General features: G+C 35.8%; 1 protein-coding gene across 12 annotated transcripts in view; it reads right to left on the bottom strand.

Annotated features, from left to right (window-relative positions):
• The window catches only part of RFX3 (regulatory factor X3), a 280535-nt gene that overhangs the window by 242171 nt on the left and 24090 nt on the right, over nucleotides 1-14274 (bottom strand). The gene's annotated exons all lie outside the window — the stretch shown is intronic.

The raw sequence follows: 14274 nt of genomic DNA, 5'->3' as shown, positions 1-14274 counted from the left end.
GAACAGGCAACGGTCTAAATACACATTTTGGGGGTTACCTGAACAAGACAAGACAAGGATCACTAAAATAATCACAGGTGTTTGCTGTGTACTTAGGCGATTACACGTCAGATACAGCAAGAATGCAATAACCTACACTAATTAACACACCGGAGTTCTCAAAAAGAACTTGGCAGTTTTAACCCTATTGTTAGATTTTTGTTAATTTTTTATCATTATTAAATATATTTCCTGACATAAGGTATTACTGTACATGCTTATTATAAACTAAGTGACTAACAATACTTTATAACAATTGTAAACAAAATGACTATCAGTTACACATACCTGCAATTAGATGTTCCAAAGATAATTCTACCTACTCTTTTAACTCTGATTCTTTTCTCCAACTACTAAACTTGAGTAAACATCAAGTAAGAAAATTCAAGCTAGTCTACAGTTAATCTGTGTCCTCTACTCCTTTCCAAACAGATTACAAGTAAAATCTCTTTGAAGACATGTTTCACCACCTCATGCTGAAACTAACATAGCTGTTTAGGATCTGTTCATGTGTTGAATTATTACGAGTTCCTCAGCCTCTATACCAGTTCACTGAGGATACAAATTTGTCTTAGCCACTTGTCATTTTAACTTTAAAATTTAATTCATTTCTTAAACACCATTCTCACATAGTATAATCCAATTATTCATTTAAGAAAGAATTCCAGCTATATTAGGTCTACACATACAAATATCAAATATACATGGTCCTCACACACAAGTAGCTCACATGCTATCAAGCCAAAAACAACAAGATGGTCCCTCCCTCAAAACCCTACACTGGTCCCACAAGAACTTATTCTCCTTATTTCTCTCTATATTCAACAATGACTTTCTTCTCATCTCTGGCACAGATAATCAAAATACCTTCAGCTTGTCCTTCAACATTTATTGGGTCAATACTATGTGCCTGGCAATACGCTAGAAGTTGATTAGGTACTCAGTGCCAAGCAAAACACAGTTTTGTTTTGTTTTGCATTCAGGCCCCACTTCATCTGCTCCCACATACTAAACTAACTTTCTCAGCGGCTTTAAATTCTGGTATCCAGCAATCTTTCACCTTTTCCACTCTCATTTTCTCACACCCCACAACTAAGGGTACTGATTTGTCACGCATGTCAGATGACCCCTCCTAGCACCATCCTGAGACCAGGCAAAAGGGGCCTTGCCTGGGCCTTGCACTTTACAGAACCCACTTTGGTCCTCTGGCCAGGTACTTCCTCATGAAGCAAGAAGTCTGCAGAGTCCAGGGCATGTCCTCTGCCTCCTTTGGACTCTACCCTAGCAGATTCTCAGGATCCCAAATTCCCACACAGAGCCCTAGAGCATAGATCCCAGGGCAGATAGAGATGCAGGCATACCCACTTTTAGGCCCAAGGGATAGTCAAGAGATAGCTTGCAGGGGGTGGGCAAGGTTGCTCAGGGAATGGGCATGTGCACATGCTACTGCAAAGAGCCCTGCATATGGGGAGGTCCCCATACCCAATGCAGGAAAAGAAAGCGGAGACAGAAGGCCAATTCTCCCTTGGCCACTATGATCTGGAGCAGAACTACTGAAAAATGTGAAAATTCTAAATGGTAATCCATCTCATTATAAAGCTGTACCAGTCAAATTAGGAGGAAATAGCACATTTAATTAAGCTAGCTGATTTCCAGCATTTAAATACTCAAAAAAATAATGAGTGAACTTCCATTTGTATTCTTGTACCTGTTTGTGGTAGGGATGGGCCTGGTTTCTACATCCTATTTCCACTGATGGTTCCCCAGCTCCAATCTTATATAACCCACCAACTATTGATTATTGTAATAGGAGCAGCAATGAAGTAGCAGTAGCAAAAGCAGCAGTGATAACACCTCTCACTGAAGGTCCTAGCATAGTACCAGGCATCTGATCTGTACTAAACTCTTTCACAACCTTTGTGTTACTACCTACAACCTCACAGCTAGTTATCTTCATCTTATCCAATCAAAAGTGACAGAGTGGCAGAAGGATTCTAACCAAGGTACATCCGAATTAATATCCCAGGTTCTTCACCCTATACTTCCTTTCAGATGATTAAGAGATCTACCTGGTTTCAGACTCCCTGCTAACCTACACAGACCTGCCAGATTAATTTCTCTAAAAGACCTCTTTCATCTTAACATTTGATCCACTTTTTAAAAATGTATGCTGTTGGTTACACTCTATCCAGTTAGGTTCAAAATCCTTAGCCTGATTTTTCTTTCTACTCCATCTGTTTATTTCCTAAAAAAATCAAACTTTTCACACCAAAATCATACCTTACCTCTTTCACATGTGCTTAACCTCTTCCTCACAGCCAATACACCTCCCCAAAAACTTAAGATCTCATGATTTACCTCCTCCCTAAAGACTTCTCTAACTACTCAAGCCCAGACACTTTTCTTATTCCTTTATTACTGAGAGCCTCTAATCTGTCAATAAGCAATTAAGCCATGAACTTAGCATGGTGAGAACCACAAAGGATATGACATACCTTGTGAATTCAAGTCACTTTATGGAGTTAATATTATTGGAAAGCACAGTGGGAAAAACTGGTAAAGTGGCTCTAAAGACAAAGCACCTGGCTGATGATGTCTTTATCATATATTAGCTGACTTTGGTGTTAAATTTGTACAGTAAAGTAACTACCAGCAGTTCATTTATAATTAGCAGACTTTTTGGTCTTGGAACCCTTTTAGATCTTAAATTTTTGAGAACTCCAAAGAACTTCAGTTTATGTGTATTATATCTAGTCATGCACCACAGCCAGCTTTTTGTCCTCTCCTCTTAAAGATGACAAAGTCGTAATTTCAACTCATTTCCATAGTGTAAATACTCCAAATGTGGCTACTTTCAAGCTAGGAATGTGACATCTGAATAAAGATTTAAGAAGGGATGAACACCGGCCCTCTCAAGCTGGTAAGAATGGGCTGCAATACATAACTAGTTATGTCTATCCATTTATCATATTAGAAAATAAAATGGAAGAAGGCAGTCCAAGATGGTGGCATAGGAAGATCCTGAACTGACTTCCTCCCATGGACAAACCAAACCTACAGCTGCTAATGGAACAATTCCTTCTGAAAAAGACCTAAAAAATTAGCCTAACGACTCCTGCACAACAAACAGTACAAAGGCCACATCAAGACAGGTAGTGGAGGCAGAGACGTGGTCTCACCAGAAACCTCATCCCAGCACAGCAACCCACAATCAGGAGGGATCTCACAAATCCAGAGCTTCTCCCTAAGGAGTGAGGAGTTCGCGCCCTGGAACAAGCACCCCAACCCTTAGAACTTGCAACAAAGAGACAAGCCTCAAAAATACATGGCTTTGAAAAACAAAGAGCTCACATCGAGGAGACCCAAAGGGCTACAGGGAACCTCTCTCAAAGGGGTTGAGCACAGACTCACTCATCCTGAGCACCAGGACAAAAGGAGCAGTTTGAAAATGCCTAGACTATATATGAAGATTCATTCACTAGTTTTAAACATATACCAGAGGGGGAAGAGGGCAGTCAGGGCTCTCTTGGGGTCTGGAGAATCTGGTGAGAACCGCTTTTCCATGATGGTGCCAGCTGGTACACCCTGCCCTGCACTCTCCTGCAGCCCTGCAAAAGCAAGTTGGCACACCCCAGCCCTGCACTCTCCCGTGGTCCCACAAAAGCTGGCAGGCATGCCCCAGCCCTGAGCTCTCCTATCCTGCTGCCTCACTAAAGCTGGCAGGCATGGACAGTACAAACAGGTGACACTCCTTGATCACCTGGCTCTGGTGGCTAGGGGACTTGCATTCCTGGTTTCCAAAGGACTGTAACAATTGGAGAAACAGTTCTGGCAGGCTATCATCCACAGCACATTACACACACTGCAGACTGAAACATACCCCAAATCTTTTTGTAAAAAAGTATACTTGTCCTGTAACCTTAGCCTGAAGGGCAGAGTTGAGGCTTGCCTCATACCTAGAGACTACAAAGATGCTCTCAGTGAACACAGGCTGGAGGATGCCACCTTTGTGCTCTCCTTTGGGCTTGCTACAGCTCACCAGTACCTCCCAGAAAAGAGCTCATAGACAAGTCTGAATGCCTGATTTTTGAAATGATTGGCCAGGTCACCTGTGCTGGAGGCTGGCAGGGTTTATGCCACAAGATAGTGCCACAAGACTGTATTTATCTGCATCCTTTAAAAGCTACTGTCTGAGGGTCTGTTTTCCCAAAAGCCTAAAACTAGGTGCTGACTGAGATACTTTTCTTTGGAACACTGACATATTTAAGGCACACCCTCAACAATAGGGACCTATCAGGAATAAATCAAGCTGCTTCGACAACCACAAAGGTTCAACAGACAACCAAGACCTAGGGCAAGGTTGAAAGATAAGATTCTTCACCTAACACAAGGCCACTCCTTCAAGAGCAGGAAGGTAGCTGTTTCACCTAACACAGAGAAACAAACACAGAGAGTCAAGCAAAATAAAGAAACAGAGGAACATGTTTTAAAAAGAACAACAAAAAACTTAAAAAAAAAACTTAATGAAATGGAGATAAGTAGTTTGCTTGATAAAGAGTAAAAGATAATGGTCATAAAAATGTTCACAGAACTTGGGAGAAGGATGAACACAGTGAGATCTTCAACAAAGACATAGAAAATACAAGAAAATACCAAACAGAAGTCACAAAGCTGAAGAACAGGATAAATGAACTGAAAAATATACTAGAGAGGTTCAAACAGACAACATGTAGCAAAGAAAGGGTCATGGAACTCACAGACTGTAGCATAAAGGAAAAAGAACTTTAAAAAGTGAAGATAGCTTAAGGGACCAATGGGACAACATCAAGAATACCATTCACATTACAGAGATCCCAGAAGAAGAGAGAAAGGGGCAGAAAAATTGTATCAAAAAATAGTGACTGAAAACTTCCCTAACTTGAGAAAGGAATCACAAGTCCAAATTCAGGAAATCTATAGAGTTCCAAAAAAATGAAGCCCAAAAGACCCACACCAAGACACATTACAATTAAAATATCAAAAATTAAAGACAAAGAGGGAATCTAAAAAGCAGAAAGAGAAAAACTTATTATATAAAAGGGAATGCCCTTAGAAACAATGAACAGTACATACATGTAAATTTAAAAAATACATACAGTAAATTGTATATATGTATTTACATGCAATATATTATACATGTGCAGTCAAATTGTAACAATTCTACTCAATAAAACTGAAAAATGAAAAAAAAAAAAGGGAATGCCCATAAGACTACCAGCATATTTTCAGCAAAACTATGCAGTAGGCCAGAAGTGCCACAATATATTTAAAGTGCTGAAAGAAAAAAACTTCCATCCAAGAATGCTCAATGTGGCAAGATCATTATTCAGAATTTAAAAGAAAAAAAGAGTTTTCCAGATGAGCAAAAGCTAAAAGAGTTTAACATCACTCAACCAGGCTTCTAAGGAATGTTACAGGGATTTCCTTAAGCTAAAAAGAAAAGGGCATTAATTAATAACAACAACAACAAAATATATGAAAGTATAAATCTCACTGGTAAAAGTAAATATAAAGGCAGCAGATTAACCACTTTTAAAGCTAATATGAAGATTAAAAGACAAAAATAGTAAAAAAAAAAAACTACTACAACTATAATAATCAGTTAAGGGATACACAAAATGTTTTAAAATGTAAAATATGCCATTAAAAACATAAAACGTGGGGAAGGGGATAAAAAATTGTAGTTTCTGAATGCATTCAAACTTAAGTTGCTATCAACTTAAAATAGAATGTTATATACACAGGCTGTTAGTTATGAACTTCATGATAGCCACAAAGCAAAAACCTACGGTATATACCAAAGGTAACGAGAAAGGAATCTAAACATAACACCAAAAAAAGTCATCAAACCTCAAGAGAAGAAAGCAACAGAGAAAGGAACTGAGTAGTACTACAAAATAGCCATAAAACAATTAACAAGAAGGCAGTAAGTACATACTTACCAATAATTACTTAAAATATAAATGAATTAAATGATTCAATCAAAAGACAGAGAGGCTGAATGCACACATAAACAAGATCCATCTATATGCTGCCTGTAAGAGACTCACTTTAGATATAACGACACACACACTTAAAAAAGCGAAGGGAGGGAAAAATGTTTCATGCAAACACAAAACAACAGGAAGCTGGAAAAGCTATACTTATATAGAGGCGGGGGCAGAACAGACTTTCAAACAACTACTATAATAAAAGACAAAGAAAAGCATTTCATAATGATAAAGGGGTTAACCAAAGAGAAGATATACTATTTGTAAATACACACGCTTCAATGTAAGAGCACAACATAAGAGCACAAAATACATAACACAAATATTAACAGACCTAAAGGGGAAAAGTGACAGAAACACAGTAATAATATGGAACTTTAATAACCCACTTGTATCAATGAATAGATCATCCACACAGAAAATCAATAAAGAAACATTACAAGAAGAAAATTGGAAAAACCATAAATATGCAGAGATTAAAAAACACAGTACTGAACAGCCAACGGGTCAATGAAGAAATCAAAAGAGAAATTAGAAAAATACCTTGAGATAAAGGAAAATGGAAACACAGCTTACCAAAATATATGGGATACAGCAAAAGCAATTCTAACAGGGATGTATAGTGAGACAGGTCTACTTCAAGAGGCAAGAAAACTCTCAAGCAATCTGACTTTGTACCTAAAGGAACTAGAAAGAGAATAAGCAAAGCCCCAAGTACATAGAAGGAAGGAAAGAAAAAACAATGATCAGAGTAGAAATAGAGGCTAAAAAGGCAACAGAAGAGATCAATAAAACTAAAAACTGTTTCTTTGAAAAAAATAACCAAAATTGACAAACCATTAGCTGGAATCACCAAGAAAAACAAAGAGAAGGCTCAAATAGATAAAATCAGAAATAAGAGCTGATACAACTAATACAACAGAAATACAAGAGCCTACTGAGAGAAATGTAAGCGACTACTAAGAACAATCATACATCAACACATTGGACAACCTACAAGAAACAGACAAATTCCTTGAGATATATCATCTTCAAAGACTGAATCAGGAAAAAATAGAAAATCTGAATAAACCAATTACTAGTAAGGATGTTGAATCAGTAATCAAAAATCCCACAAAAAACAAAAATCCAAGACTAAATAGCTTCACTGGTGAATTCTATCAATCATTTAAGGAAGGTTTAATAAGCATCTTTCTCCAACTCTTCCAAAAAAAAAAATGGGGAAGAAACACTTCCAAACTTACTCTATAAGACCAATATAACACTGACACCAAAACCAAACAAGGACACCACAAAACAGGAAAATTATAAGTCAATATTCCCAAAGAACATAGATGCAAAATTCCTGAAAATATTACCAAACTTACCCAACAATATATTAAAAAGATCATATACCAAGGGCAAGTGGGATTTATTCTAGGGATGCAAGGATGGTTCATGACACACCACATTAATGAAGGATCAAAGCATATGATCATCTTAATAGATGCAGAAAAAGCTTCTGACAAAAGTCAACATCCATTTATGAGAAAAAAACCCTCAACAAAGTTACAGAGGGAGTGTACATCAACATAATAAAGGCCATATACAACAAGCCCACAGTTAACATCATACTCAAGGGCAAAAGCTGAAAGCTTTTCCCCTAAGATAATGAACAAGACAAGGATGTTCATTCTCGTCGTCTTTACTCAACATAGTATTAGAAGATCTAACCACTACAATTAGGCAAGAAAAAGAAACAAAAGGCATCCAAATTGGACAGGAAGAAGTAAAACTGTCACTACTTGAGGATTATGTGATTTTATACATATAAAAACCTAAAGACTCCATCAAAACACTACTATAATTTTTAAACATTTTCAGCAAAGTGGTAGGGTACCAAAATCAACATACAGAAACCTGCTGCATTTCTATACATTAACAATGAATTATCTGAAAGAAAACTGCAAAAACCTTTACAAGTACATCCAAAAGAATACCTAGAAATAAATTCAACAAAGGAGCTGAAAGAACTTGTACAGTGATAACAAAAAGACACTGACGAAAGAATATGAATAAGAAATAGAAGGATATTCCATTCTCATACATTAGAAGAATTAATATTGCTTAAATGTCTATATTACCTAAAGCAATCTACAGATTCATGCACTATCAAAATACCAATAGCATTTTTCACAGAAACAAAATAATCTGTAAATTCGTGTGAAACCACAAAAGACCCTGAATAGCCAAAGCAATCTAGAGAAAGGACAAAGTTAGAGGCATCACAATCCCTGGTTTAAAGTATATTACAAAGCCACTGTAATCAAAACACTAAGGTATTGGCAAAAACAAACAAACAAAAAACAACGGACATATTAAACAATGAAACAAAATAGAGAGCCCAGAAAGAAACCCACATGTACACAGGCAGTTAATTTACTACAAAGGAGGCACGAATATACAACAGGAAAAGAACAGTATCTTTAATAAACTGTGTTGGGAAATCTGCACAGCCACATGCAAAAGAAGGAAAACTAGACTACTATCTTAACATCACACACAAAAATTAACTCAAAATGGATTAAAAACATAAATGTAAAACATGAAGCCATAGAACTTTTAGAGTAAAACATAGGCAGTAAGTTCCTTGACATCTGTCTTGGTGATGAGTTTTTGGATCTGACTCCAAAAGCAAAGGCAACAAAAGCACCAATAAACAAATGGGACTACATAAACAAAAAAGCACCTGTACAGCAAAGGAAACCACTAACAAAATGAAAAGGCAGCCTACTGAATGGGAGAAAATTTGTGTAAATCATGTATCTGGTGAGGGATTAATATCCAACATATAGAAACCACTCACACACAAATCAATCAATTATAAAATGTCAGATGGATTTGAATAGACAGTGTTTCAAAGAAGACATACAGATGGCCAACTGGTACGTGAAAAGATGCACAACATCACTAACCATCAGGGAAATGGAAGTCAAAACCACAATGAGATATCAAAGCACAATTGGATAGAATAGAATGGCTATTACCAAAAAGGCAAGAAATAATAAGTTTGGCAAGGATGTGGAGAAAAGGACGTGCACTCCAAGTGGGAATGTAAACTGGTGCAGCCACTATGAAAAACAGTATGGAAGTTCCTCAATAAATTAAAAACAGAACTACTGTATGATTCAGCAATTCTACTTCTGGGTATTTATCTGAAGAAAACAAAAGGACTAATTAAAAACATACGGGCACCTCTGTGTTCACTGCAGCATTATTTACAATAGCCAAGATACAGAAACAATCTAAGTGTACACTGATGAATGAACAGATAAGGAAAATGTTGTATATATAGACAATGGAATACTACTCAGCCATAAAAACAAATGAAATCTTGCCATTTGCAACTACATGGATGGAACTTGAGGGTATTTGCCGAGTGAAGTAAGTCTGACAGATAAAGAGACATATCATATAAACTCACTTATAGTTGCAACCTAAAAAACAAAACAAATGAATAAACAAAACTCATACAGAGTGATGATGATGGCAAACAGAATGGTGGTTGCCAAAGGGGAGGAGGTAGGCAAATGGGTTAAGTGGTCAAGAGGTACAAACTCGCAATTATAAAATAAATAAGTCATGGGGATGTAACGTACTACATGGTGACTATAGTCAATGATATTGTAGTGAATACCTGAAAGTCGCCAAGAGAGTAAATCTTGAAGGTTCTTATCACAAGGGGAGAAAAAAATTTAATTTTGGTATGACAAGTAGATATACTGTGGTGATCATTTTGCAGTGTATACAAATATCAAATCATTAGGTTATATACCTGAAACTAATATGTTATATGTCAATCATACCTGATAAAAAAGAGAACTGTCATATTTACTAATTTTAAAATTACAGTAATAAAACCATAAACATATTTTTATGAAATATATCTAAATTTTCCAAAATACAATTAGTGAGAAGAGTATCACTGTTTTATATTTTTATAAACTTTTTTTAAACATACTGGTTAATAGAAGACAATTGGCTTCTCAAGGATACTTCTGCATTCAATTTGCTGTTCTGGTTGAAATACATGAAGTAAGTGCAACATCACAGAAACATGCAGTTGAAAAGGGAGGACATCCTGAAGCTGGTGACCCCTGGGGTCCTCCATTCACGCTCTGGGCAACATTCATACACTTTGCATAAAAGGCTTTGGTGTGAAAAGACCTTACCAGTAGTGAGAGTTTGGACTAGTTTGGTAGTTTAACTAGTTTTTCTCACCTAGCAATTATCTCAATATGAAGATCTCTAACTTCAGCCTGCACTGAAAAGAAAGTTTATGCTATTTGCTGTGTGCATTTACATACACACAGATATATATGTGTGTGTGTACACATAACACAGTTCCCCAATTCAATAACTCAAAGTGCTAAGAATATCAAGGAAAAAATAATTACAAAGAAAAAATTCTTCCTTTTCAGAAGAAAAAATTTTATGCACAGAATATTTACAAAGCTCATGTATGAATCTTCACTGTGCTGGACATAATTTTCAATTAACCACAAAAAGTACAGTTATGTTCTATTTTCACAAGTAGACAACTGCATCATAGGTACAAGATAAGAGTTACATATCCACTGATGTAAAAAAATGACTATCAGAGAATTATATTTCACATAACTCTTAAATATTAAATTTCCCAATTTAGTATTTTTGGCAATACTTAATTCTGCAAACTGGTATTAGTAAACAGTTGAACAATATAAGCATATAAATCATACTCAAGAAAAAATTTTCATTAATTTAAAATTTGCAGAACTAGGTGTAATAGCCAGAGGCTTTATCGGAAAAAGCTGTATCGTCTTAACATTAAGGGCTATTTTTCCCTTGGCTCTAAGAATCACCGTAGCCTGGCATTCTTTTCCCTCTTCAAATATCAAGGCAAAGTTAAGCATGTTCTGCACCTCCTCCTTTACCTAAGTTTAGGCTGGAATTACCTTCTTCAAAGAGTTGAAATAGGATAGCCGTTGCCTAAACCAATTTAATCCCACTAACTACTTCAGACTGTTATAATTCAAGCACTTCATTCTTTTGCAAATATTATCTTCTCATTAAATTAAATGCCTTTATGATCCCTTTGACAACAACAGTATCTATTAAAATTTAAACTACATTTTGCAAATCAAGTGTGAGTATACTGAACATTTTTTTCAGGGGTAGGCCAAAAAGTACCAGAAGTAATCAGATTTTTATAGGACTTCACAGCTGCCTTACTTCTCAGCAAAAGCTATTAATATTCATTTTCAGTTATAACAACAATGGAAGGTGCAGTTTACTTGCTTCTACTCTTACAGTTTTTTTTTTTTACATACAAGAAAAATTTGGAGAGAGGCTAAATGTTTAAATAATATTAAGGACCACCATAGATATTAATAAAATAAATTTGCTTTTTTCTTTAAATTCTATCCTTTTTCAGGGTAGTAAGTACTTCATCTGTTCAGTGTATAGTTCTATTATTGCTCTGTAATCTTTAAAGATCCTGCCCCAAGATTTGAATCTGTTAACAAAAGGGATCACTTTATAAAATCTCACTCTAACAATTCCTTCTCATACTGAAAATGACTTAATAAAATACACAGTGCATAATATCCTTCTTTGAAAACCATCTTGTTTCTGATTATATCCAGTTCCATGTTACTATTTTCAGCTGCCACCCTCTCCAGCAAAACCCTCATCACATCCTACCGCCAGGAGTAAGCCTGAAAGATAATGACAATACGAGCTTCTAGACTTTGATGTTAAGTTCTCTATAGGTAATTATTTTGTTTTATCTTTTATTTTATTTTCATTTTATAACCCAACTGAGTATGTAATGCCCTCAAATTTACATTAAAAATCTGAGCTCAAAATAGTTAAAGAATTTGTTTAAGGATAATTAGCTATCAAATGACTAAGCCAGGATTTGAACTTAGGTCTATTTTACTTTTTAAAAGACTAGGACCCACATCTTTCCCTAATAATTTTGTAAGTTGACAAACCTTATACAGCATATTTTTATTTTTTTAAGCTAAAAATGTAACTAATCATGGGTATTTGTGTACATGTAATTCACATATGAGTGTCTCACATGGTTGGGTCTTTGTGGAAATTTTACAGCTGCATGTAAGTAGTACAACGGACTTCTATTAATATTGTGACAATCCTGACAAAAGTCCATGTTCAGGATTAGTTGAGGGAGGTAATTATCCCACAAATCTGCTGCATACTGATCCTGTGTTTGTGTCTTCAAGAGTGAGCCATGATTTCATGGTTACAGGCTGAACTACAGTGCATATCCATGCCTCACGATGTAGAAGGGGACAAAGCCGTTCACTATTAGAATGTGTGGCAGGTCAGGCTACTTAACCGCTCAACTGTGAATCAAAATAATTGACAGGACAGTTCTATAAAGTGCTATACAGTCACTACGTAAAATAGAGACAGAGCAAAGTAAACTTCAGAATATTATTGACAATAAAAAGAGCCACATAAAAAATTATTCTCTAGAAAAGCAGACAATTCAGTGTTGCGCAAGTGATGACTAAATTCAAGTATTAAATTCACTGCGGTTCTATTGGATGTCTAAGGGCTAAAGAACATTAAAAATACTTCAGAAATAGATAATTTAGTGGTAAAACTTCCAAACATTTCAGTTATACTTGGTACAGGGAGTATCTACATTGAATTAGGACACTAATTCCTCAGTTAGCAGGACAAAGCTTCTCTGGTGCTGCCATGCTGATCCCTGAACCTATGACACCTCACAATGACATCCTCTAGAAAGAAGCTAGTGTAACATTAGGTGGGTGTATATAAACACCTCAATGGGAGAATTCCACTGTGGGCAAGCTATTATTATAAAAGTGCAAAAAAGCATGCCACTTAATCATTTGTACCTAAAGAAAATTCATTGTGAAGAAAATAGTTTACACTATACCATTTACTTGTTCTATGCCATGTATTTGCTTAGGAGGTTGGTTTTACCTTTAGCTAAAGCTGTGTATTTTCTAATCTGTTCAGGGCAGCTGTCAAGTAATCAAAATAAGCAGTGCCATTTTAATAAGGAAGTCTTTAATGAAATAGGTCACAAATACCTAATTTCTGCTCTTTACTGTAATTGCCAGGATGTACCATAACTGCCATTTAACAATCTTTTCCAAATGCTGACACAAAAGATGAACAAATCAAGGGTATTAGCATGTGTGTGTATCTACAGCTTATTGCTGTCAAAGGCTGCGGTTCCTCTCAACTCTAGCAGCTATATGAGGATCTGTTTCTTTTGATGGAAGCATCCTGTTTCAGGTTGTGAATATATCTGAATTAATCCCTCTTTCATGGCTATATAAGCAAACACATACTAAAGGATACACGGGAAAAATGTTAACAAAATTAGAGCACAATATTACCCCTTTAGGAATATCGCAGACACTTATACTGTCACTGTGGAAGATTCTACATTTTACTACTTTATTCTTTCTTCTTCAATAAATTCTCTGTTCCATTGGTTATTAGTTCATAATTTCAAAAAACATTGTTTATATATAGCTCAAATAGTGTTTTCTTGGATAAATTTTAAAAGATTTTTACAAGAATCAGTTTTATATGCAGATCCACTTAAATTTGTATACATAAAACTACAAGGAGCTGCTACAAGATTAAAATAGAGGATCTCCAAAAGAGAAAGCACAAATACTATGATTTTTATTTTTAAAAGCACATTATTACTATTTTGCTACAGTTTTTTAAAAAATATTTTCCTAAAAACTCGTTTACATATTTTTACCCTTTTTTTGGTTTTATTTTGAGCACACTCTTTTTTTAATCAGTAGCTTTTTAAATTTGGTACTATTATTGCTATTTTAATACCACAGTCCTGTGCACAAATAGTAGTAGTTTTATAAGGAGTTTGCCCATTTTTGAAAGGCTAAGCTTCCCCAAATCAAACTAGTTTACTGTGAAAAGAAAACCATGACAACTGTTTGTACCTCTTGCTTTATTATTACATCCGGCCTGGTCACTCTTAGAAATTCAATCTATTACGGTTGCTAGGAGTCTGTTGCTGTGCAACCTAGAAGGGTATGCTGTGCTTTCAGGCTAAGGAGTGCTAATAAACCTGTAGGCTTCCCTCTATGGGTCTGACCAGTGTGTTTAAAGGGCTTAATACTTTTCAAGAGTGATTGGACTACAA

The sequence above is a fragment of the Vicugna pacos genome, chromosome 4 (genome assembly GCF_048564905.1).
Source record: "Vicugna pacos chromosome 4, VicPac4, whole genome shotgun sequence".
In the NCBI taxonomy this organism is placed as follows: Eukaryota; Metazoa; Chordata; class Mammalia; order Artiodactyla; family Camelidae; genus Vicugna; species Vicugna pacos.
This window is presented reverse-complemented; position numbering and strand designations above follow the sequence as displayed.